This window comes from Sciurus carolinensis, chromosome 12, assembly GCF_902686445.1.
Source record: "Sciurus carolinensis chromosome 12, mSciCar1.2, whole genome shotgun sequence".
NCBI lineage: Eukaryota > Metazoa > Chordata > Mammalia > Rodentia > Sciuridae > Sciurus > Sciurus carolinensis.
In genome coordinates this window covers 80,504,619-80,528,685 of record NC_062224.1, presented here as the reverse complement: position 1 = coordinate 80,528,685, position 24,067 = coordinate 80,504,619, and the positions used below count along the sequence as shown (strand labels likewise).

Below are 24,067 nucleotides of genomic sequence, written 5' to 3'. Positions count from 1 at the left end.
GGCAGAATCATGTTTTATTTATATTTGCAAAACAAATAAACTTGGAGCTTGGGACATGGTAAATGAATGAAAAATGTTCTAATGTGTCATTACTACGACAGACACAAAGACACCATACTTGTCGGCACTCCTATAGCCTACTTCAGTGGGAAAATGAAGAAACACAATTCAGGGTCTTAACTCTTCCCACCACTACACCCTGGGGATTAGAAGATGGAGTCTTCCATCAACAGCCTGAAATAGCTCTGCAGCTGTAGGATACATCACATTCATTGGGAAGTCTTCCCAGCCAAAGCTTCATCCGCCTTCCACCTGGGCAAGGCAGCCATCTGGGGGAAGACGGGTGGGATGTGGGCTTAGAAGAGGCTTCCTAGGTGGCTGATTTGTCACCATTTATTGAGAACCAATGATCTGAAATAATTGTACTTCAGGGAGTTCAAAGTCAGTCACACATCTCTTGTGGAAAAAACCCAACCAAGGGGCCACTGCCTGCCTTCCTGAAGATGCTTCAAGCTTGATCCCCTATGAAGTCAAATCTGGCTAATCTCTGAATAGCTTTATAAAACTGGCTCGCCCTCTCTTCAAGGGTTGATATAAACTAACAGCCAAAAGTAGAACTCCATCTGTTATAATGCAACTGAAATCAGTGCTGCTCCCCTTTAAGGACCATGTGACAATATGCTCAGTTAAGTGAGTTTCCTGCAGGGAACACTGAAGGGCACAGGGCTGGGTCTGTAGCTCACTTGGAACTGAGGACAGTTTTCCCTTCAGTAAGTAATATCCCTCGGCCTAGATCTTCAGCATTTCTTCTCTTTCCTCATCTTTTCTCTCATTTTACTTCTTGGCTCATAGAATAATCTCATTCTTGTCTTAATGAGCTTCATTTTTTAATGTCTGTCTGCTGTAACCTACTTCAAATTCCTTCTGAGGTAGGCAGGATCTGAACAGCAAATTAATTTTTCAAGACCCACTTATCATAAAATTATGAATGGAAAATAATAGATGAAAAACAGACATGATAAATTGAATATATGAAATTATTTATTAAAGTCAGGATGCATGAACACACTTCTTAACAGAAAGATAATTCAACAGCAACCAATTTACACAAGTTCACGGTCGTATTACATTTCAGAAAATGCAACTGAGGACATCAGATAAATTACAGTGATTTGTTTTTAAAAATCCATTAAATTATCTCTTACCTCTGCAATAACATATCATGAATGCAGCTAAAGAAGTTAGCACAGAAAGTGTGATCTTCCTTCCCCACTCTCTGCCCATCCATCTTCCAGGAAACCACAGGCTGCTGCTGACCAGACTTGGCATGAGGCTGTGAGGTTGCTGCTTTTCCCCCTACATCATAACCGATTTCAAATGGTGCTAGACAAAAACAGACTCTGAACACCAGGAGAAATCGGTCAGCCTGTGTAAGAGATGAGCCGGTAGTGCTCCTCGGGTCTGCACCTCTGCAGGTGGCAAATCTGATTCCAGCTGGATACTCCAGGGCATCCTCCAGGAGCAAGTGGACAGTGCTGAGGTGACAGTCCTCCAGGTGAACAGCCCTCTGCCCCTCCCTATTACAGTCAACACCCAACACATCATCATCAGCTGAACAGCACAACCACTGTGCATAGAGCCCCTACCCAATGTATTAATGCTGGAGACAAATGCTAGCAGTCAGCTGTGCCCTGCTCAAGCCACTGCGTTTACTTTAAACACACCTCCCCTCCCCGCCCTGCCGTCGCCCCACCCACACCCACCATCTTCAAGAGTGAATTTTGCTTTCCAAGGCTTCCCTTGACTTCTCGAACAGGTTCAAGCAGCGAAAGGAGTCAGTCCTTTGGGCAGCAGCTCCTCTCCAGTTCATCCTTTGCCGAGCTGCAATTCTTACTCCTAAAACACTGATTTCAAATGGTGCTAGATACAAAGATGGAAAAATCTAAGCCACCATGTGAAACCAGCTTCCAGAAGAAGAGGATCTCACCGAAGAAGGCAGGGAGATGCCATCCGAAGACCAGGCCTCCGCCCTGAGAAGAAATGTCTTCTACTTGTGACATGACAGAATGATCCATTAGAAACACAGAGGAGAAGTAAAAGGTTCTGCTCAAAGCAACAGAAAGTCATGGCGCATCCTCAAACAGATGAGAGCGATACGAAACTCATTAACTCTGTTTAGTTTTACAACCAGTCACTGTAAATTATTATACATGATGAAATAAAATAGCCAAATCCAAAGTATTTAATTTTAAAATACATTAATTTTACAGTCATACCACTCTTGCTTTTATATATTTCCCAGCACAAAGTGTTTCTAGATACATTATTCCTCCCCCTCCATCAGGACACAAGCAGTCTACCTGCTTCTGAGGCACTGGACACTACAATAAAGGTGAGCCCCACCTTCCCAAGGCAATGCTTCCTTCAGACAGAGCATGGACTCCTCCTTCCCACCCCACATGTCAGTATCAAGAGCTTCAAATCTGACACCTTTAACTGACTACTGGATTTAACCTCTGGTATGAATATCATTATATTGAATTCACATAATTGAAACTGAGCTTTGTTTTCAAAATTTGTCTGACAATAAATTTCTAAACTATGTTCCAAATTAGATTTCCTCTTCTGCATCATCTTTTTTTTTTTTTTGGGGGGGGGGCTATTTGAAGCTAAGAAAATAGGGGTGTTTCCTCGGATACCATAACCCAGAGAAAGAAGAGACAGAAGCTGTGTTTTAGGTTCCCAACCAATTCTTTAGGCCTCTAAACATAGACTTATCTTTTTCATGTCCTTGGCAACAATGGTTGTGTTGCTACAAGGAAAAGAAGGAAATAAAATTTGAACATCAAGAGTAGAGCCATTTAGTTGTCACAACAGTCTCAATGATGCAGATGTTGTTCCAGTTTTTGCAGGCAAAGAAACTGATCCTTAATGAGGATAAATAACTTGTTTGAAGTCACATGAACCATAAATGCAAATCCAGGTCTAACTCCCAAGTCCATGTTCCCACCCCTCTGTCCACTGCTGCTTGCTCCATAGCTTGACTATCATCTTGTTTTATTCCTGAACTTAACTTGGAGCAATTTGGGAGGAGGGAGAAAATAGGGAGGCCATTTTGCAGGGAAGTGGGATGATACTGACTACAGAACACACTATACTTGGGTGGAGATGGGGGCATGATTTTGATTCTGCAAGAGGTCAGGTGGTTTGGGGTAACTGTTGCTCTCTCTGGAGACTTTGAGGTCCTCCCCCAGCACGGCTCCCCCAGCAGTGCGGAAGCTGTTGGCAAGGAACCCGCTCTAGTAATTCGGACACCAATAGTAGACTCTGCCATCTACCACCAGGCTTCCCAGGGCCTCAGCTGCAGGTGGGGGAGGAGCTGAGGGGCTGATCTGGGGTGACATCTGCAACCAACACTGGGGTCGGGTGGACGGTGACAGCGAGGGTTTTAAGGTCAGGAATGTCATGACATTTATTACCAAAGATCCAAATCCTGTAAAATGAGGGGGATGGTTGAGATTTACATACGATAATTCTCGGTTTTTCGGCTTTTTACTTCAGTTGAACTCCTCCTTAGCACTTTCGGTCATGAGACCCGACAAACCCCCCCTCCTACACGCCCATGCACAGGTGTCCTGCAGTGATCCTGAAAGCACCTTCCTTCTACCACAGGCCCTGACTCTGCTGGCCCTTCTGGAATCCCTCCATCCACTCTCCCTTAGCTCCAGTCACCCTCCCCATCCTGGCTCACGAAAGCCTCCCCACACCTCCCCCGAGTCTAGTCCCACCTACTGGAGGGCCAAGTCATTCTCTCCTTCAGAATGTGCCCTTCTCCTTTGGTTGTCAGGGTGACCCTGAAGTAATGTCTCCGCTGCTCTCCTGGAAGTGAAGTGTCACCCAGTCTACCTAGCACCTAGGGAAACAGAAGACAAGAGCCAGGGTCTACCATCCCCACTTCTGGATTCTAAAACCTAACTCTCAATTCTCAGAAAGAAGATAAGAAACTATCAACGAGGCATTGCTTTAAACACTCTCAAAGAAGAGGAGGAAAAAAAAAAAAAGTAATCTTAGTACCCAAATCTTTTGCCCTTTCAATCCCAGGGTCATTCGGGTCGTAGACCTCTCAGTGGAAGCAGAGCTCTCTTCTAAAAGTCAGCTGAGCAAAGATTCTTCTCTGAAATGAGCTGGTGGCTCTGTGCTAGCTGGGAGTAGCAGGGTGATTTGATAAGGGCTGGCAGGGGCTTCCTCTTCCTGGCAGTGAGCCTGAGGGCCACCTAGATCTGGAAGAAGGCAGTCTGTGAAACCCTCAGCCTCCTGGGGGCTCTGCTGTCCAAGGAGAGTGATGGGATTCTCCTGCCTTGGCCTAATGGGCCCAAGCCAACTGGCCATGTTGAAGGGCTTAGTGAAGCTATCTAGGAAGGAAGACCACTCACCCACAGAGTAGATGTGCAGCCCTAGAGGTGACACTGCAGGGAAGCGGTCTGGGAAGCCTGGCTCCAGCCAGACTTTTCATGCTCACATTCTATCTAGAGGCTTTTCTACCTTCCAGGACATTCTTTTGCCCGGGGAAGGGACCCGAGGGCGGAAGAAAGGTCAGCACCCAGTGAAGGAGAACTGCCTGCTTGGCACAAACTCTGAGAACAGAGACCTGCCACTTCCCCTGAATGGGCCTCAGTGTCTCCATCTGTCCAGAGGCAGCCTGGGAAGACTGGTCATCACATGTGCAGATGCTGACAGCCTGGGCAGGACATGGAGAGACAGAGGCAGCGACAGTGTGCAACGGAGGTAGTGGCCTGGAGAGGCCACATTCTGTCTAGAGGCATACAAAATCAGATACATTAAAAAAAACCCGTGCAGGCCAAACCAAACAGAGATGAGGGTTAAACACACTTCACGGCCCACTGGCTAAGAACAGTCAAGAGATCGCAAAAGACAACTACTACTTCATTCTCTAAATGATGCTGTGTTTTAAAGTCCTGAAGATCCTATTTTGAGCCCAGCATGGTACCCAAAAAATACCATGGGAGGAAAATGGGAAGGAGAAGGAACCCCTGATTGTAAAATGCACACATGAACCGGCTGAACCCAGTGGTGTTCGCCAGGAGCCTCTCCTGCTCACCCGCCCTGGGCTACCACAATGTGTTCAAATGCAGAACGTGGGAAGGTTCCTGCCAAGGCAGCAGCTTCTCCCTCCTGACCCAGCGCTGGGTGCTGAGTCACAGCTACTTACGTGACTGATGCAAGTTCCAGCCAGAGTGGGGGAGGGTGCCGGAAGCCGAGCCCCAAGCGTCCATCTTCTAGCCTCTGGGAATGCTGGTTTCAAGGTTCCAAGCAGTGAGGAAGAACTCAACTTGGAGAAAGGGAGACTAGAAGGCCTTTTTGAAAAAAGAGGAACGTCCTGCTCTCAAGACAGTCCCAGACCATTGTTGTGTGGACTGAAAGGGCTGCCCAGCTTCCTGTCAGTCTCAACTCCGGCCCAGACCCAGTGTCCTGGACATTTTGTCTTTAGCTGTCAGGGTAGGGCCCGCTGCCAACTAGCTGCGGTTAATGAATCAGAGGAAAGGGTGATAAAATGAAAGATACGTGTTGAGAGACCATGGGTGGAGGAACACGGCTGGCTGGCCCGAAGCCCCCAGAAGAAGTGGTCAGCATCAGGCACCACTCTGCATCCTAGGCCCTGAATCCCAAAGTGGGAGCAGCATCCTTGAGACCCGGCGGGCCCCTCGAGGACTGACTCAGGTAACAGGGTGAGAAGTCACAGCCTTCCAAAGCCCCCGTGGGCCCAGCATCAGCTCTTCCGGCTTCCCTGGGATCACGGGCACGGAAGCCTACATTCCTAGGCAGTTGCACTCGTTGCAAGTCAGCTTTTCTGTCCCTTCCCCAACGTTACTGACCGAACCCTGGGTCTCAAAAGCTCCCAGACTCTGTACAGGGTGTAGGGGCCCTGGGTCAGGATGGCTGGATGGAGAGGATGCTTTCCACCTGTCCTGCCCCTGGGGGAAATGGGGGCAGCTGGAGAAAGCGGGGAGAGAGGGGAGGAGGAAGGATGGAGGGAAGGCTGGAACGCGAAGTTCTGGGTTCCCTGGCAGAGGGGAGGACGGTCACAGTCCTGAACTGCTTTCAAGGAAGCCAGTGCTTTCCAAGAGGAAAAGCGAGCATGCCTATGGTCTATTACACACACACAATGCCCACCGCACAGTTCACCGGCCCAAACCAATGTGGTCCAAAGGAAAACCACCAACGCCACTCCCTTGTCACTCCCCAATCATCTACTTGGCTCTGCGAGAACGGACTCAGAAGCGTAACTTCAGCCTCAGGTGAGGTCTACCATTGGAGGTCAGAGCAGTGATGCCCCAGAGTGCAGATTCCCCAACCTCCCCCAGGAAGACCTGGTCACCCCCCCTTCAGTTGCCAAGAAGTAAAGACACAGTGTCCTACCAGGTGCCACGCTCACAGGACCTCATGCCTGCTCAGTGGGTCCCAGGAGCTCCTCCAGCAGCCTATGCTCCTCCCTGGGGGGACAGAGCACCTCATAGCATTGAGCATTTCACCAAGTCAGACACCCTCCCTGGAGCACAGCCTGAAGCAGGCACCAGGAAGCCAGGGCGCATCCACTAACCTCTGAAAGGCAGTTCTACCCAGTACCTGGGCACACACCTGGCGGAGCACATGGACTGGGCACACCCTGTGACGTGAGGTGGTTCCACTTTCCTAGCTGAGGGAGGGAGGCTGGGCCAGACAGAGGTAGGTCCAAAGCCATCTGCAAGTCTGCTCTCTCTCCCGCTTCCCCTTCGGCTGGCCCAGCTGTAGCTGCACCTACATTGCTACTCCAGCCTCATTCTGTTATCAGGACCTCTGCCTGCCAGTCTCAAGAACAGTGAGTAGCAGGAGGCAGGAGGAGGAGGAGGGGAGAGGAGGGGACAGGAGGGGAAAGCAGGGAGAGAGGGAGGGAGGGAGGGAGCCGAGTGGAGGAGGAAGTTTCACAGTCTAGTGCATTCCCATCAGATCGCAGAGAGGGGAACACACAGGACTTCCCTTTTTCAAGCATGTCTTGGTCCCCTTTGCACTTTGGTTTCTTCCCCTCTGAACTGGGGGTGGCGGAGTGAGTGGGCTGGGCAGGGGCAGGCGCCCAGGTACCCAGCCAACTGGGCTCTCGCCCGGCTCCATCTCGGGCCTGGCACGCTCCCTCGGGCCGTTACCCAGCATGCCCTTCTCCTTGTCAGGGAGGCCTCGCCCTCTTGTTTTCAAAGTTTTATAACAGTATTGTTTGTTGTCCAGCAGATTAAATTCTTTGGAGGCTGGTGGTGGGGGGAAGGAGAGAGGAGGGAAAAGAGAGAAGGAGAGAAAATACAAATAACTTCTATTAGGAGCCAAATGATTAAATGAATCCCTTTTTGAACACAGAGTTCACCTGTCTTGGAGAGTGGCCAGTGGCCAGGAGCAGTGTCCCCTTGCTCTCTGTTAAGTCCTCTTTGGCTCTTTTTACCTCACAGGGTGACATGTGGTCTGAGACTTCCAAGGCCGCTACTCAGGGTTCAAGCTGAAAAAAATAACAGCGAATAAAGTTTGGGGGAGTATTCTGGGCTGTGGGGCCCAGCTGGTCCTAGCAAGGACACCCTTCATCTCATCTTCTCAGGCATCAGGGTGACCCACACCAGGACTCTGGGAAGGGGGTCTGTAGGCAGCTGCCCTTCCCCCAACCGAGTTGGTTTTTCTGCAGTGAGCTCGTGGTTGATTTACATGTGAAATCAAAGTCACACATTCACTGATACCAGAGACACTGGGCAAACTGTGCCCCAAGGAAATAACATAATTGCACAGACAAACACAGATGGCCCTCTGTATCTGCAGGTTCCACATCCCTAGATTCCAACACAGATTAAAAAAACATATATGCGTATGTATATATAATTTTATACATGTATGTATACATAAACTACATTTTTACCATATACAGGTTTTCCCTTATCATTATTCCCTGAGCAATACAACTACTATTTACACAGCACTGACATTGTATTAGGCATTATAAGTAATTTAGAGACCATGTGCATAAGTTAAATACAAACACTATGCCATTTTACAGCAGGGATTTGAGCATCTGCAGATTTTGGTATCCAGTCCCTCACAGATATTTAGGGATGACTGTATTCATGTATGCCTAAGGGATAAGAGAGAGTAGGGAATAAGAAAGACAGAAAGCAAAAGGTCAATATGAAACAAGTATTATTTTACAGACAGACAGTACCCCCCTAACTTTCCCCAGCCCATTAGGCCTTTTTTTTTTTTTTTTCCACAAAATTTTTAATTAATTTTATATTTTGAGACAGGGTCTTGCTAAGTTACTGAGACTGGTCTCAAATTTGCAATCCTTTGTCTCAGCCTCCCAAACTGCTGGAATTATAGGTGTGCACCACCATGCCTGACTCCTGTCAGGCCTTTTGATGCTAAATCCGTACCTGGCAAAAACACAAAAGGATTTTCCATATTTAAATACAACTCTCACTGAGGCATCAACGGATTTATTTCAGACTTTGGGTTACAGCTAAGTAGTATGCAAGCCTTTAGCATCAAAGGCAATGCCTGTGGCTCCAGCGCTGTGGCCGGCCCTAAGGTATTCCTCTCCCGTCTTCTAGCAAACCATGTCTGGCTCTGTCCTGCTCTCAACCCCCACAATGCCCATTCAAGGCCCCTAAGGGCTAGGACTCTGCAGGGGTGGGTAGTGATGATGGAACAAACACAGAATTAGAACAGCTCAGGGCTCTTTCCTGGAAGGGAAGGGAGGCAGTGTGCCTTTTTCCATTCTTTATATACAAACATCAGTTCCTACAGGGTTAATGCCAGAAGTTCTCTCTGCTAAGGGAAATGGGTGAGAGTTCCAGGTTCTATGCCCATGCTGTCCCCACACCCTCGAAGGTAGAAGGGAAAGAGGGAGGGTGGGGCCAAGGAACCAGCTCTGGATCCTAGTACCTGAACCTTATGTTGTTTCAGAGATGGATTCAAAGACTAGACGAACCCTATCAAAGACATCCAGTCTCCTCGCCTCAGATAGGCTTCATCTTCCCTTGGGAGGCCAAGCAAGGGTGATGCATGGCTCTCTCTGATCACCTTCCCTGCTGCAGGTTTGGCCCATCTCTCTTTCTGTCTTCCAGGTGAACAGAAAGAACCAGGTCCAACACACAAATCTTCACACTCCAGGCTACTGAAGACTTCTACCACCAAAACAGCTCCCCTCTGTTTTCTTCACCACAGGGCTTCTCTGCAAGCCAGGGCTGCATTCAAGGAATGCAAATGGACAGCTGTCACCAGACACACGTATGTTACCCCTGTCCAATCTCCAACTGTTCTAAGGGAACGCCACCAGAAAAGACCTAAACCATTTTGACCAAATTCACTGCAAATAATGATAAGCCCTTGTTTACTCTTTTATACAAGTTCTGGATCTACTCAAATGAAGGTCATTCAGAGGGTTAAATGGCCAAGAAGTCATACAGTCCAATTATTCTGCCTCAGCACCCCTTAGTGGAATGGGGGGTGAGGTGGAGGTTGCGGGAGGCTATGCTCAGCACACAAGGAAACCTGATGCTGAGGACTTCTCTTGTCTGCCCTCTTCTGCATGGGTAAGGTCTACCTTCTCAAGTCAACCAAGAGACATTCAGAGCTGAAGCTGATGTGTCTAGTCTGACTTTCTGTTGTACATTTAGCCAGTGCTTCCAGCAGGGGCTGTACATTAGCCAGCAAACAGGTAACATACACAAAACATGCATGCTGGGCAAAGCTCTGGGCATCCCTCACAAAGCTGTTGGAAAAACCTCAAAGATCCCACAGTGAGGCCTCATCTCTAAGTGAGCTATAGCAGCTGAAACAGGTCTGTATGTGCATGCACATAAAATGTCCTACAAAGGTATCAGAATTGTTTCAAGCACCACATATTCCAGAAGTTTCCACATGTCAGAAACCTCTCCAGGCACACAGGTAAGTGGTTAACTTCCCAAGTAAAAAGTGCAAGCCAGCTCTCCCAAGACCTCCAAGAAGTTAAAAAATCAGAGAACAGGAGAATTTGGACATTGAGATTTCTTTCTGCTCTCACACGTATGGAGAAGTGAAGGCCCTAAGGGATCAAGTACACTGTCTGAGACTCCACTCCTCCACGCCTGTCGCCAACCCACTGATCAGGTCCCAGGGAAATGACAGCTGGAGTCAGAGGAGCTGGGTGGGAGACTCAAAGTAAGTAGGTATGGGCAGTCAGGTCTTGGCAGGACTCTGCCTGGCTCAGTTTCATCAATGACAGGCTAGTGCCACCTACTTGCACAGGGTTGCATGAGGACCAAGTGAGCCAGCAAATGTGAAAAGAACCATGTGTGAGTGATATGATGGTTACTAATCAACTCCCTCCCCTCCAGCCTGAGTCCTAGCCCAATCCCTGTCACTGTACCATACTGAGGGAGGGATGGGCTCCCGGTAATTGTGAATTCCAGGTAAATGTCTTGTGAAGTGGCAAGCAGACAGCGTCTTGGAGAAATGCAGCTATTTTTACAATTCTGCATCCTGTTCAGCAGATTGCACAACATGCCCCTCAGCTCCAGGGGTTCTTACCCACAGCGCCTTGGAGACGTGGTGGACGTCTGGGACTGAGGCTGCCGTGCGGAAGCTAGGCCAGAGTTCCAACCACTCCCGGTGGCGGTCTGCTGTGCCTGGGGCCCTGGGCCTTCCTTCATGTGTTTTATTTTAGCTTTTTATAAGAATGATTCAAGATTTAAAAACCAAAAAGAAACTGGCAATTCTGAGATCTCTGTTTTTTATTTTTGTTATTACCTTTTCCTTTGAATTTAGTTTTTAATAGAGGGCCATAAACAACCACATGAGAAAAGAAGGCTGAACACCAAGGAAAATCTCTTGACATAGGGGCAGAACGTGGAACAGATTCCCTCCCCCAGTCCACAGTCCCACCCTACCCAGGACTTAGGGACGACAGATAGGACCCAGCATCTTCCCTACAGAAGGGTCTCTCAAGCCAGCCCCGCTCAGCAGCAAGCCCCGCCAGCAGCTCCCACATGCCTGTCTCCCACAAGCCTCTAGGAGCAGTAGTGACAATTCCTCTATCACTTGGGGCAGGGGGTGGGGGGAAGCATCAACCACCTTCGCTGGGGCTTCCATCTCTAGCCCTTCCCTCCTCCTTCTGGGAAAGTCCTTCAAACCCTATCTCCACCTACCCACCCTACTTCACGCCAGCAGCTCCTCTCTGTAATGGGGGCTTTGACTGCTATCAGGTCTTCAAGATCCCTCCCCTTCTTCCTTTCATGGTGACTCAGGTCTTGATTTCCTGGTCCTGAGTTTCTGACTAAGCAACACCTCTGTGAGCATCCAGGAAAGGACCCGTGTTAAAGGAGTTGGAATCTCCAAAAAAAGATTTTGCTTTAACACCCTCATTTCACATGAAAGGAAACTGAGGCCCACTGGGGTAAAGTGAATGAGTTCTGTCAACAAAGCCAGGACCAGAATGTAGGTCTGATAACTCCTCTACACCACAGCAGTATAACCCACTTCCCCCTGGCATGCCTCCCTCCCAAGCTCCCCACCACTCTACCTCATCCCTGGCAACTTCAGACCCCTGGCAGCAGATGGCAGCTTCCATGGTCTGGGTGGGCCAGGCACCAAAGGTGGGCCAAGGAGAGGAAGCTCAGAGCTTGACTCACCATGGGCCCAGCTGCTGCTTCTCCCAGGTAACCAGGGCCTGGGCCCCGGAGCTGCACACACTGCACACATGCCCTCCAGGCCTCCAGCACCACCAACCCGCCTCAGCCTCTCAAGGCACAAAGCAAACCTGGGTAATTAACACAAGGCGACTTCTCCCCACCCTGCGCCCGTTTCCTTGCCTGTCACGATTGTCAGCTCCAGGAACCACGCGTCCTGGCAGAGGGGATGTGCCTCCTGCAGGCACATATTTGACCAGTGACTCGGCAAAGACCTGACCCAAATGTTCCCTGTGCTGCATGGACAAGAGAGGCACGATGACCAGGCTGAGACACGGAAGCCAGCTGGCACCCAGAGAGGATGGGAGAGGAAAGCCAGGGACAGTCGTGGCAAAAGGAAAAACCTCGTTCACTGGTGACATCTACTCCCTCCTGGACTCCCGACTCACTACATGCTCCTGTAAGCTAAGGAGAAAAAGGGGTTAGTGTCTCTATCAATCTCGACCTCTGGAGGAAAGTTCAACCAGCATGGCTTCCCAGGAAGCTGAGGTCCTTCCATCTCTCCATCCCCTTTTGACCATCATCTGGACACCCTTAGTGAGTATGTTGTCCTTTTCCTTCATCCCCACACTATCTCCATATCTGCCTACTGTGTACATTTTTGTAAACTGTACATACTTTTAAATTTCTTTACTATTGACTTCTCCCCAAACTAGTATGTGTGCTCCTCAAGAATGGGATCTTGGTTTGGTTGAGTTCTGCAATCCAGCACCTAGTACTAGAGAAGCTCCATACATATTTGCCTTGCTCGGTCCTGCCGGTCCGTGGGTACCAAAGAGCGTCTGCCTCTGCCTGGCCTCCCCAACACACATAGCGATCCCTGGGGAGGGTCCCTGGGTGTCTGCCTTTCATGCTGGTTCACATTAGTTCTCTGAGGGTCGTAGCTCACAAAAATATTTGACTTCAGAACAAGGAGGCGAGGAAAAAACTACAGGCTATGGAATTAGAAGTGCTGGGTTTAAATCTCAACAACCCCACTTAGCAAATGTGTGAGCTTGGTTAAGTCACTTAATCACAGTTCCCAAAGGGAAATAATGCCTACATCACATGGTTGTTCTGAGAATGAAATCAGATAAGCAAAGGGCCCTTAATGAAGGTCAATTTCCCTTCCCTGGATGGCACGCGGGAACTGAGAACTCGGATGCATCTCATACCTTCATCCCTCATTACAGACCTGACCTGGTACCGCATTGCCTACAGTGCCAGGTGTTCAAGATGGGAATCCTTCATGGGGAACACACATCTGCCCTGGGCCATGGGAGACACCCCTGGGTGAGTACTGGACTTGTCCTCCCACATCTTCCTGGCCCTGTTCCTGTGATACACCAGGCACAGCCACCTCACCATAAGGCTCTCTCCATCCCCGTACTGACGCTCCACCCACCCCACACAAGCTTCACACTGCAGCACAGGTTCTGCACAGACCATGAGGCCCTGGGGGTGTTCTCTGGCTCAATCAGCCCATGAACAGCTCCCGTGGAAGGAGCCAGCAGGGAGCCAAACCCCGGCTATGCTTTCCTCACAGCCACTGCAAGTCCCAGAAAAGCAAAGCAAAACGAGTGCCTCCCACAGACGGCCGGCGGGGGGGAAGGGTGATATCTCTTACGTATCTCAGAGGAGGCCACACATCCAAAAAGTGACCAGCGTGAGGTACAGTTCCCCTCTAAAGTTGTGGCTGCAGCTTCAGGGGCACTCAAGCCAGGGGACAGAGCCAACATATGCATTAAACAATTCACAGCCCTAACAGGACCAGAAGTCAATGGAATAGAGAAGGTGCTGACCAATCAGGGGCCTTGGCAGGGTCCCGCCCGCACAACTCCCAGCCAAGCCACGCCACCTCGGCTCCAGTGCCATCGGCTCTGTTAACCTCTGCTGGATCCCGGATGCAGGGGCCCCTGTCTCCTAGCTCTCAGACCTCAGGGACTCAAAGGTCAAGGAAAAAGTGTCTCTCTCTCAAGGGGTGCCAAATGTCCTGCTTATATGACTGGCAACACACAATGCCCCCCATCATGGGAGCAGAAGCCAGGTTGGTAAGCAGGAGGCAAAGCATTAGATCAAAGACAGAAATAGGAAAATCAGTCAGGAAGCACCGACCCAAATTCACCAAGACGACTGTGTGACCACGAGGAAAACCAACTTCCCCTTCACTCCCCACCCTAGTTTTCCCAATCAAGCAAGGGCAGGGCTGTGAATAGGGCAGAGGTCACCCAGAGTCAGGCCTGGGGACGCACTGCGCATGTGAAAGCGGAGGCTCCCAAGCAGGGCCGGCAGCTACATCTGGCCTCAGCCCTATAGCGAGAGCTGGCCAGACTCTAGTCTACACATCACGAGGGTCTGGCTTATCCTCCTCACCTCCCTGGCTGCACAGAGCAGCCAACACACCCAGTCATCTCACAACACTAGTGAACTTGTCAAGCTCTTTGAAGGAAGAGACCAAGAGCCCTCCCTTGGGGAAGGTCTCAGGCTGCTCATGGTCAACTCAGAGATTCGTCTCAAGAGGGAGAAGAGAATATGACGCACTGTGAGGGATTTTGCCAGCTTCACTTGGCTGGTGGCAGGAGTGGTGCAGAGAGAGGGAGGCACACCCATAAGACCAAGCAGAGAGAGGTGACTAGGCACGGGAGACCACGGGTGCCTCATAAAATTACCCAGCACCATTCCTTTTATCTTTAGACCCCGGACAAACCTGCTATTGGCTAGCCCTAGCTGGCCCTGCTGGTCAAGAACCCTACAGTAAACTGGTTGGTGGGAGACTTCCTGGTGACAGGGCAAGCACCTACCATCTGCCTTCTGCACGGTCTGTATGTGACCGATCTCCAGGTCATCATCAATGTCCATCGCCACTGCTGGTGCTGTGACCAGCAAAAAGCGAAGCAGAGAAAAGGCATTTCTATGGCAGTTGCTTACAGATCCCAGCAGTGGCTCACTGGGCCAGCATTTACTTTATTTTTTTGTAAGGAAAAGACAATGAGGGCCTAGAAGAAGAACGTGATCCATTCAAATGAAACCCCAAAAGTAAGGGAAGAGCCCTGAAGCCCACTGATCAGCCTAGTCTGAACTCCAGACTACAGCCCTAGACTGAGCCCCGTCAAGGCCCAAGGTCTAGAGGAAGACATGACACCCACTCAGATGATGGGGAAGAACAAGCCCAAGGTCCCTGCAGCTTCAGAAGAACCGAGGGATTGAACCCCAACTCTCAGGCAGGATTTCAGGGGGCCAAGAACAGTTTCTGTTCACTTACTATGGAAGCCTCAACTGCTCTGCCACCACCATACCCGGAAATGCTACCCAGCTACCTCCCACATATCTACCATCCCGGCCACTTCAGCTGGCTACCCTTCCCCCCAGCCCCTTGCTGGTTACTAACCCCATTCACAGAAAAGGCAGGAGGAGGAGAAGAGAAAGAAGAGAGCAATTGTCTAAGAGATTCTGAATGGAGACGTCTGAGGATTCCCCTACTGAATAGGGGAAATGGTCTTCATGGGAAGAGGAGGTTGGGGGAAGGCCCAGGGAGCAGTCACACTCGACTTACCTGGCATGAGGCAGGGGATTAGATCCTATATTCCTTGTTGTTTCTGGTTTCCAATAAGCAATCTGGTGGTGATTTGCTGATAAGACTGGGATCATGTCACACTGGTCAGCAACCGTGGTCACAGAACTACACAAATCATTGGCTCGACAGCACCTATAAGAGGGAAGAGGAGACTATCCAACCCACCCTGCCCTAAACCAGCCAGCAAGACACGCTCATTCACCACCCAGCCTCCTCCTGAGTACAGCACTCCTGTGACTGAATGGGGATGGGAACAAGAGCAGAGAGCAGACACGGCTCCAGGGGATGGAGGCCGAGTGTGGTCTTATACGTCCTAAAGAAAATCATAGGAAGGAGGAGGAAGGGGTGGAGGAAGGCAGGGAAGACGAGAGGTCCAAGAAAAGGAAGAGAGAGGTCAAAAGACATCCTTGGGCAAAGCAAGGCAAACAGGATACTAAGAGGAGAAACCGGAGGCTGGTCGTTGACGCAGGGTGTGCTGCCTTCAGCCACGTCATCCCCCACCCCAAGTCTCTCCTCCAAGCCCAACATCCATCCGAGAACTACCAGCCCCTCCTGGCCTTCATCCCACATCAGCGCCCTCATCCGGCATGACCTTTGAATCTATCAGTGTCTAAACAGGGGAAAGGAGAGTAAGCTTGGCAGCCCTGGGCCAGACGCAGATACATGCGCACACACACCTTCCTGGAATAAAAGGCCCTTGGAGATGGCCCACACTCTCTACGTTCCAGTTCTCCGATAGAAGTGCTCCTCTCCTGCAGGGGAGGGCAGACACATCTGATAAGAACTGCTTAGCACAATGCTATATATAGTCTAGGTTCCTACCAGCCTGAGATTTGGAGCTAGAACTTGGCAGAGAACCATGCTAGGTGCTGGCAAGGGCCATTCTCCTGCAGCCAGCCAATCGGGAGCCTCACCTCTCAGCCAGGGGCAGTGAGGACACTCAGGGTCCTTCCACGGACCCATTAACACTCTGCACAGAGGACAAAGGCTGTTGGCTCCATTTTAGGGAAAACTGACTTCTCCCAAATGTGAGGGGGATGTGTGGAGGCTGAGCAGCACATTCTGGGCTCTCTGCAGGTCTCCAGTAGCACCAGAAAATCAATCTGGTCCTCTTCTAGAGAACTAAGGGTGGGGTGCGCAGGAAAAGAATGGAGATGGCGGAGCAGCTGGCTGGGCTCTAAACATCTATCCACTTCCAATGTTCAAAGAAATAAAAGAATGTAAAAAAATACAGCAAATACTTACCGCAGTAGGACTGCCAGGCTTCTTGCATATATGTGTTCCAAATAAATGCAAGCGAGCCGTCTAGCAGTACAGTGCTGTCCTGGGAACACCAGCGCCATCCTCAGCTGAGCCAGTCACCAAGAGGAGGTCACCAACGCACAGGCCAAGCTGCACCTCTTGAATTTTCTGTGGGGAAGAAGACAAAGGTAGGCAGGCTGACTCAGCTCACGGGGCCAATCAAGTAATGAACTGTAGAGACACCAACTAGAGTCCTATCCAGGGGCTGTATGTGGCCTTTGGGACCACAGCCCTCAGCTGCTGGCCACCATTCTGTGACAGAAACAAGACAACAATGGACAAAATGACATGAACCCATCGTCTTAGAGAAAGGCCAGTACCAGTGGGCATGGCAGAGTCTGATCTAAGAGGCCTGCCCATCACCTGTCTGAGAACATGAACCAGAAAGGCAACAGCAATCTCTGAAGCATGGAATCCAGGGACTTGTCACATGCACAGCTCAGGACATAGAAGCATGAGATGCAAAAGGTTCCAACTCCCACATATACATAGTCTTTTTAGATCAAGATGCTCTCTACTCAGGCACAAGGAGTCTTGTGGCCACCTTTGCACTCTGGGTGGGGAAATGGCCGGCCCCCAACTGCTGCCCAACTCTGATGTGAGCTAGTCATGTTTCCCTGCTCCTGTTGGTTCTCAAGGCTCAGTAGCTACTCCGCCCGAGATCCAAAATGAGTCACCTGGGAGGTCCTCAGGGAGAGAAGGTACTCTGAGACAAATGTCAGCACTGGTATCGGCTATGAGAAAGCATGAGACTGAAAAATGGCACAAGGGGAAAGGCAGGAGGGAGCTCCGGGCCAGGATCTCTGTCCCTCCGTCCCCAAACTCCTCTGCCCCCAAGCTGGTTGAAGGTGGCAGAGGACAGAAAGGGGATAATGGTCTGGCCAGGATTCAGTGGCCATGGAGGTGCATCTTGTCTCTTGTTCCCAAGAAGGCATGGCGGGTGAGCGTGCGGGCGGGGCAGGGCGGGGCGGGGGGATCACGCGCTTATAGCGCAATGCTGCAGAATCAGGAAAAGCCTAGAACCCTGAGCCGCCATGATGGCAGAAAAAAAAAAAAATAGAAAAGAAATAAGAAAAAAGAAAAGGTCAAGAACTCAAGGTCCACTATTTCATCTCAGAGGAAATAAGGAAGATGAAGGAAGAAGATAAGCTGTTACTTGGGACAATAAGGAAAGATGAGCTGACACAATGTGCCTGCGTTGCCTTTCGCTAAGGGCTGGGAAGGTGGACCCACCATCTTAACATACCGCAGAGGCATCCTAAGGCACCATGTTGCCACTGGGGCTCCAGCTCCTAGGGTCCAGGGGTGCCATGGTTCACTGAGGCTGGCCTGGCCCACCCCTGTCCGAACAAGGGAACTGCCTTCTGTACACCACAATGACCACCAAGCCCATCACAGAAGACAAAGCCTCGGTGAGAAATCCCAAAAGGTTTTCTGGTCCTGAGAAGGTATCTGTCATTTGGGAGCAATGAGAAGAGCTCAAAAAGTGACCCTCATTCCAGGCGCACTGAACAACATGATCTGCTATATTTCTTTTTCAAGCTCTAAAAATTCGAGGGTCACAGAGCCTGTTGAGTTACCTGGCTTCTCCCCCATCCTTGTGCCTGGCAGGGGCCTTCTTCTCTGATCAGCCCTCCCTGAAAATGACCCCAGGCTAGGGATCGGCTCAGAGCCCCAGTGAGCTGTTTCTGCTGCTTTCATGTTGACAGAACGTTCTGGCCACTCAGCTGAGAGCTCCAGCTCCCGGCTCCTGATACACTGAGTCATCTTCCAAAGAGGAAAAAAACAGCAAAGCAGCCGTCACCAGGGCCCCCATTGCCGTCTACTGACGACTCACTGGCTGTCGTCACTCTCTGCTCCACAGTCCCGGAATTGGTGACGAGGGGCATCAGGGTGCCCAGCTCCCCTCCCATGGGACCCAACGGCATCAGGAAGCAGGCAGCCACTGCTGAGATTCGGAAAGAAGGGAAACGAACCTGGCGTCAAAAGGCTCCCAGGAAGCTCGCTGCTTAACCCTCACTCTGCCACCACCAGTCCTCACTGCTCAGTGCCCAATGCACATTCTTGCCACAAAAGTCAAGGGGTATTTCCTCTGGGGTGTCAGGGGCCTCACCTCGAAGGCTTAGGCATGTACTGCCAGGTCACCTCCTCTCTGCCCCTGCTTATGACATCACAGACGGACACAGGCTCCCTACTCCCCCAGTTCTTCTCTAGCCACCTGCTATGTGTGTGTGTTAAGTCCCTGACAAACCACTGGATGGGACGGGGGAGAGAGAGCAGCATCTGATTCTGCTGGGGACCCGCCTGCCTGGCACTGTGCTAGCCATTCCTCTACCACGGGCTGCCACAGTTCTACCTCACACAATGAGAGCACTAAAACCGAATGACTTGTCTAAAATCACCCAGCTGAGAGAAGCCAGGATTGAGATGCAAACCTAAGTGCGTCCAGTCCAATAGTTTTGCTCCTGCCTTGACTGCCCCGGGCCCATCCTTCACGGAAGATACTATCACCCACCCTGCCTCTGCCTCCTCTTCCAAGAGGAAGGCAGTCAGGCTGGCTTGTCAATCCATCAATTTCAGCGACAAAAAAGTCATCATCTTGAGTGAACCTGGCCACAAAGGAAAAGGAGGAAGTTAATAAGGAAGGCATGGAACAGCTAAGTGACCTGGATCATAAGCACAAGAAGATCGGCCATCCAAACTCCCACAAAGCCGTGGGGACATACGACATCCCTTAAATAGCCACCTATGCGGGATCCACCTCGTAACAGGGATCTCGTAAACACTGAGAATTCAGAGAGGAAAAACGCAAAGGCTTTGGAAGACCAGGGCTCATCTGACCACGATCACACCGCTTGCCAGCCCATGGGGCTCTCCTCTCCTTGCAGGGTTATGGTAAAGATAAGTGACATAACTGCCCGAAAAGAACCTAACATGTTATCTAGCAAAAAAGAAGGTGGCAGGTAGATTCTGGTTCTCCTCCTCTTTTCCCCAGTCTCCCTCTTAGAGCTCATATCCTCATAGGTGACATAAGACTTCTCAAAAGGAACCAGAGTGCAGCAAAGGTACCATAAAAGAGGGGCGAGGTGCGTGGGGATTTTCCGAAGTGGCAGGGGTGGTTATGAGGAACGCTTCTTGCGAGGGTGATCAGGAGAGGTCTGTGGAGGTGATGGAGCTGCCACAGGTGGATGTGGTGAGAGGAAGCCGGAAAATACCACTAACTGAAAACAGGGAGAGGGGAAAAGCAAGAAAACGTGAGTCACCTGGCTTTATGGAATATGTGGTCCACCTTGGGAAACTGAGAGAAGTAAGACTGCACAGCACAGCTAAGGCCAGTTACAGGCAGCCCCCGGCATCATGTGAAAGGGAAGGAATTTCATCCTGGGAATGACGAGAAACCATTTTACATTTCTGAGCAAGAAAAACAAGATGGCCGCTGCACGCAGAAGGGCCTGGAAAGGAGAGGGACGGGCAGCAGGGAGCCTCACTGGAAGAGAGCAGCTGGAACCATGGCACTGGCAGGGGGCATGGAGGGGAGACAGGGAAGAGAAACGGTAGAAAGTCGGGGCTGCAGGCTGCCATGGACCTTGCTCCCTGTCCCCGTGGAGAGGCTGACGGAGACAGAGCCTATTTGGGGAACACAAACCACAGGTCTGACACGTCTGAGATGAGCTGCCGAGTCTCTGCCCCCACTCTTCTCCCAACAGTCAGCTCATCCCCCCAGCTGCTTTTAAGCCTCAAGCTGATGAGGACATTGGGTTTCCCCAATGCCCACACTCTGGCAAAGCTGGGGCCCCAGGTCGTGGCAACCCTACCAAAAGGGCTTCCACCTGAACCCCCACCGGAGGCTCTGTTCCAGGGTGGGACTGGCCATTTCTGCCCCTGGGGCCATCTTCACTGCGGCAGCCAACACTGTGCCCGCCCCCTGCTGCGACTTCACCCCCCCTCCTCTGTCATAGCCCCCGCCCCCCGCCCACTCTGCGGAACTGGCACAGCGGGACCAGAAAAACCAACGCCACCAGCCACCATGTCAGAGACCAGCAGAGATGCTTCCAAAATGGCAGCCGATCAAAGGCTTCCAGAAAGGAGTCCATCAGGGAGAGGGGAGCCAGTGATAAGAGGGAACTGTCAACCACCTCCCAATAGGCCTCCACACCTCTCCTTACGCTCACAATTGTCACATCTTCTTCGGAAACTTCCTCCACAAAATCTGAGAGGATACCAGGGGAAGAAAGGAGCCACCCTTCCCCACCCCCAGGGAGGCCCTGGAGGCCATAGGTGATACAGGGCATTCAGAAGGACGTTCTGCGGCCCGGGGCCCCATGGTGGGACAGCAACCATTTCTTTCCTCAAACCTAACCCCTATCCCTAACTGGGTAAGAGCTGGCCCTCCCGGGGAATGAAATCTTCCACTGCTCCCCAATCAGACCCTCCTCCCTGGTTCTATGGGCCCTGGGGAGCCAGGAGGTAGGGTTGCAAGGAAGGGCCGAGAAGGCACATGCCCGTGCCCTCCGTTATGTAACCGGGAGGGCGGTGCTCGTCCTAGGCCAGAGACCTAGGGCGCACTGCGCTCCCACATGCGCAGTCATGGGTGCGGGCCGCTGCGCATGGCGCAGTGCTCGGGAAGCCCCCTCCTCACAAATGTGAGACGGTCCACAAGGACAGGATGAAGAGTCAAGACCCTGGTTTTTCCAGCCTCCCTCCCCCACAGAGGCGAACAGCCTGATGCCCCAGTTTTACTCTCTCCTGGTTCCCCAGGCTGACAAACCATTCTAACCCAGGACCTCCAAACCTCTCATTGCCCTGTGACTTTTTGGGAAATCCCACCAAATACGCAGTTTCTGAGCAATTTCCTAAGGTCTGTCCCCATTCTCACCTTTCCAAGCACCAGGCAGCAGCAGCTTCCAAAAGGTAGGTCCTTCCCATAGTGGGCTCAGCTCAGGACTGGCTCTTGAGGATCTTTGGACTGCCCCGGACGTCAATGCAAATCTCTTGTCCCCGGGGAGTAGCCCAGAGTCAGCAGGAAGCCCAGGGTGGTGGCAACAGCAGCAGCAGTTCTGCCCTACCTTGCCCAAGCGTTTCCAGGGGAGCCAAGAATTATTTTGCCGCAACACTGAGGTGTGGCTGATTGGAAAATTCCCTTTTCCAACACCAAAGTAAAGGACAAATATTTTTTTTCCAATTTGGTCAACCTTCTGCACACCCATCTCCCCAACCTTCCTCCCTCCAAAAAGGAAAGTTTGGGGAGGCCTGAGCTCTTCTTCCCTATCGTCTATGAAATATTAAAAGGCACAGGAAGAAGCTTCGACTGGGCAATCAAAAGCAGGCAGACACACGAGCCTACGCACACCCCTGAAGAGATTTTAGAAAGCTGCTGGGCTTCTCCCCCCTCCCCTTTAAGCAAGTGAAATGCAAATTCAGATTTGATACCCTGCCCTCAGCCAATCATAAAAAGCTTTTCACCTGCCATTGGCCCACCCACCAATCAGAGGAAGTGTCTGGAGTGAGAGCCCTCCCCTGGCCAATGGAAGGCCAGCTCAGTCACTTAGTTAATGATGCAGCAGTACAGGGAAGGCCATCACATGTGAACTGGAAGGGAGCCAACATGGAGACACAGAGAGCGCAAGGTAAACAACTTTCCAACGCCAAAAGGATGACATTTAATCTCTAAATGCTAGCTTCCCTTCTCGGCTCATCCTTGGCCCCTCTCGGCTGGCCCCACAGACCCGGGGAGCCTCACTACCTGTCCCCACAGAGCTCCTAGCAAGATGCAACAGTGACTGCGTCACCATTCCCCACTTTTCCCAACTACGCAGTGACAAACCCACCAGGTCTACCCCACTTCTCCAGCCCACACCCCACCCCAGCCACACACTCCATACCAGCTCCAGATCCCCAGGGCCTGACATTTCAACAGGGAACCCCTGAAAAAGACCTGCCCCCTTCGCCTTCCTCTGGGCCCTTCTCCACCTCCTCACTCCCTACCTTCCACATAAGATCTCACAGACAGATGGACGCTGACAGCCAAACAACCCGGAAAACCAGTCTGTCTGTCTGTCTCCACCAGAAGAAAACAGGGCAAAGGCTGGGAGGTCAGGTGGGAAGCTGGGGACAGTTCACTCCTCTCTCTTCTACCCTGGTCAGGCTTGGGCAGCTGACACCAAGGGAGAAGAAATTAAAGTGGGGGAAAAAAACCTCCCTCAGAGAAAAAAATAGCAAAAAGCAAGAAAGAAGGTTATAAAGACAGAGCACCCACATACGCAGAGACATCGCCCCTCATCCCAGCAAATACGTACGTGGGGGAAGAAGTGGGCTACGCCATCGAGTCCTGAAGCTTGTCGGACCACCCATCGTCGCCTGCGCAGACCCAAATCTCCGTCCGGCCGTAAGGTGCCGCAGTCCCGAATGTTCCAGAATCCGGTTCCCTTAAACCTTCCGCTGTCGCCCCACAACCTCTTGATCCCACCCCTGCCCCCCCACCACACCTCCTCCCCGCGGGAACCGCCCGTGCCACCTTGCGTGTCATCTCCTTAGCCTAGGCTACTCAGAGGCCTCTGGCCCCCAACAGATTTCTGAATGCTTGGCAAGTGAGCTGGCAGAACCTGGTGCCCGGTGTTGCTATGACTTGTTTCTTGATTTCTCTCTCTCTCTGCTGCAGCACGGCTGTTGCTAGCAGACCTATGGACGGAGCTCGCTCGCTCGCTCGCTCACTTGCTCGCTCACTCTCTCTCTCTCTCTCTCTCTCTGAGCTCTGTGACGCAGATCTAAATTCTCCAGTCTGCTCCTTGTGTTGCAAGAGCAGAACTGCAGCTTTTCCCCTGGAGAGCCGGAGGGCAGTGCCAAGGCTGGTCAAACAAGGCAAAAAAAAAAAAAAAAAAAAAAAAAAAAAAAAAGTTGGGCCTACACTCTGCTTCCTTGGCCACACTTTTCAGCCCCTTTCCCCCTTGTACCTCACACTTATGGAGCATGGCGGTCCCTGTCCCTGTAAGCTCACTCCTTCCCTGAGGGCTTCCCAGCCACAAGCCTATCTTAACTCTTGGAGTGGCAGCCCCCAGCACCCAGACGGGGCTGTCCCATGCTAAAGGTTGCATCATCTTTTCTTGAGCCATATGGACTTCTCCCAGCCACTGGGGAAAAATGGTCCTCACCCTGAGACCACCATCCCATTATACTCTTTCTGCTCCAGACAAGTCCAGAACTACAGCCACAGCTAATTTTTGGTCTTGTTGTTTTTGCTTTTTTGGCCACAAACCAAGACCTTTTTCTCCCTGGAATTTCCTAAGGATAAAAAGCATAATTAAAACATTGTCTGCTTACCCCACAAGTGAGATCCTTCTATCAGGGCAGGAATTTAGAAAACCAAATTGAATAGCAGCTTGAAGAATCCAGAATAAAACCAGTCTGGATCTCCATTTTTTCTGGGCTCAGAATTGTAGGGCCTAGGAAGATACATCAAATT

At 51.1% G+C, this 24,067-nt stretch overlaps 1 long non-coding RNA gene across 5 annotated transcripts; it reads right to left on the bottom strand.

Moving 5' to 3' along the window:
- Nucleotides 1-864: 864 nt before the first annotated feature.
- LOC124961906 (uncharacterized) lies at nt 865-23,040 on the bottom strand. Of its 5 annotated transcripts, none has more exons than XR_007104367.1 (6): nt 22,905-23,040; nt 16,552-16,716; nt 15,286-15,438; nt 4,075-7,540; nt 3,789-3,913; nt 865-3,493 (listed from the first exon to the last, which is right to left on the bottom strand). It is a non-coding gene; the product is annotated as an uncharacterized LOC124961906 (long non-coding RNA). The 5 variants fall into 5 exon arrangements; XR_007104369.1 differs by having other exon boundaries at nt 3,793-3,913; XR_007104368.1 differs by having other exon boundaries at nt 865-3,913; nt 4,075-4,280; nt 4,649-7,540.
- Nucleotides 23,041-24,067: the final 1,027 nt, after the last annotated feature.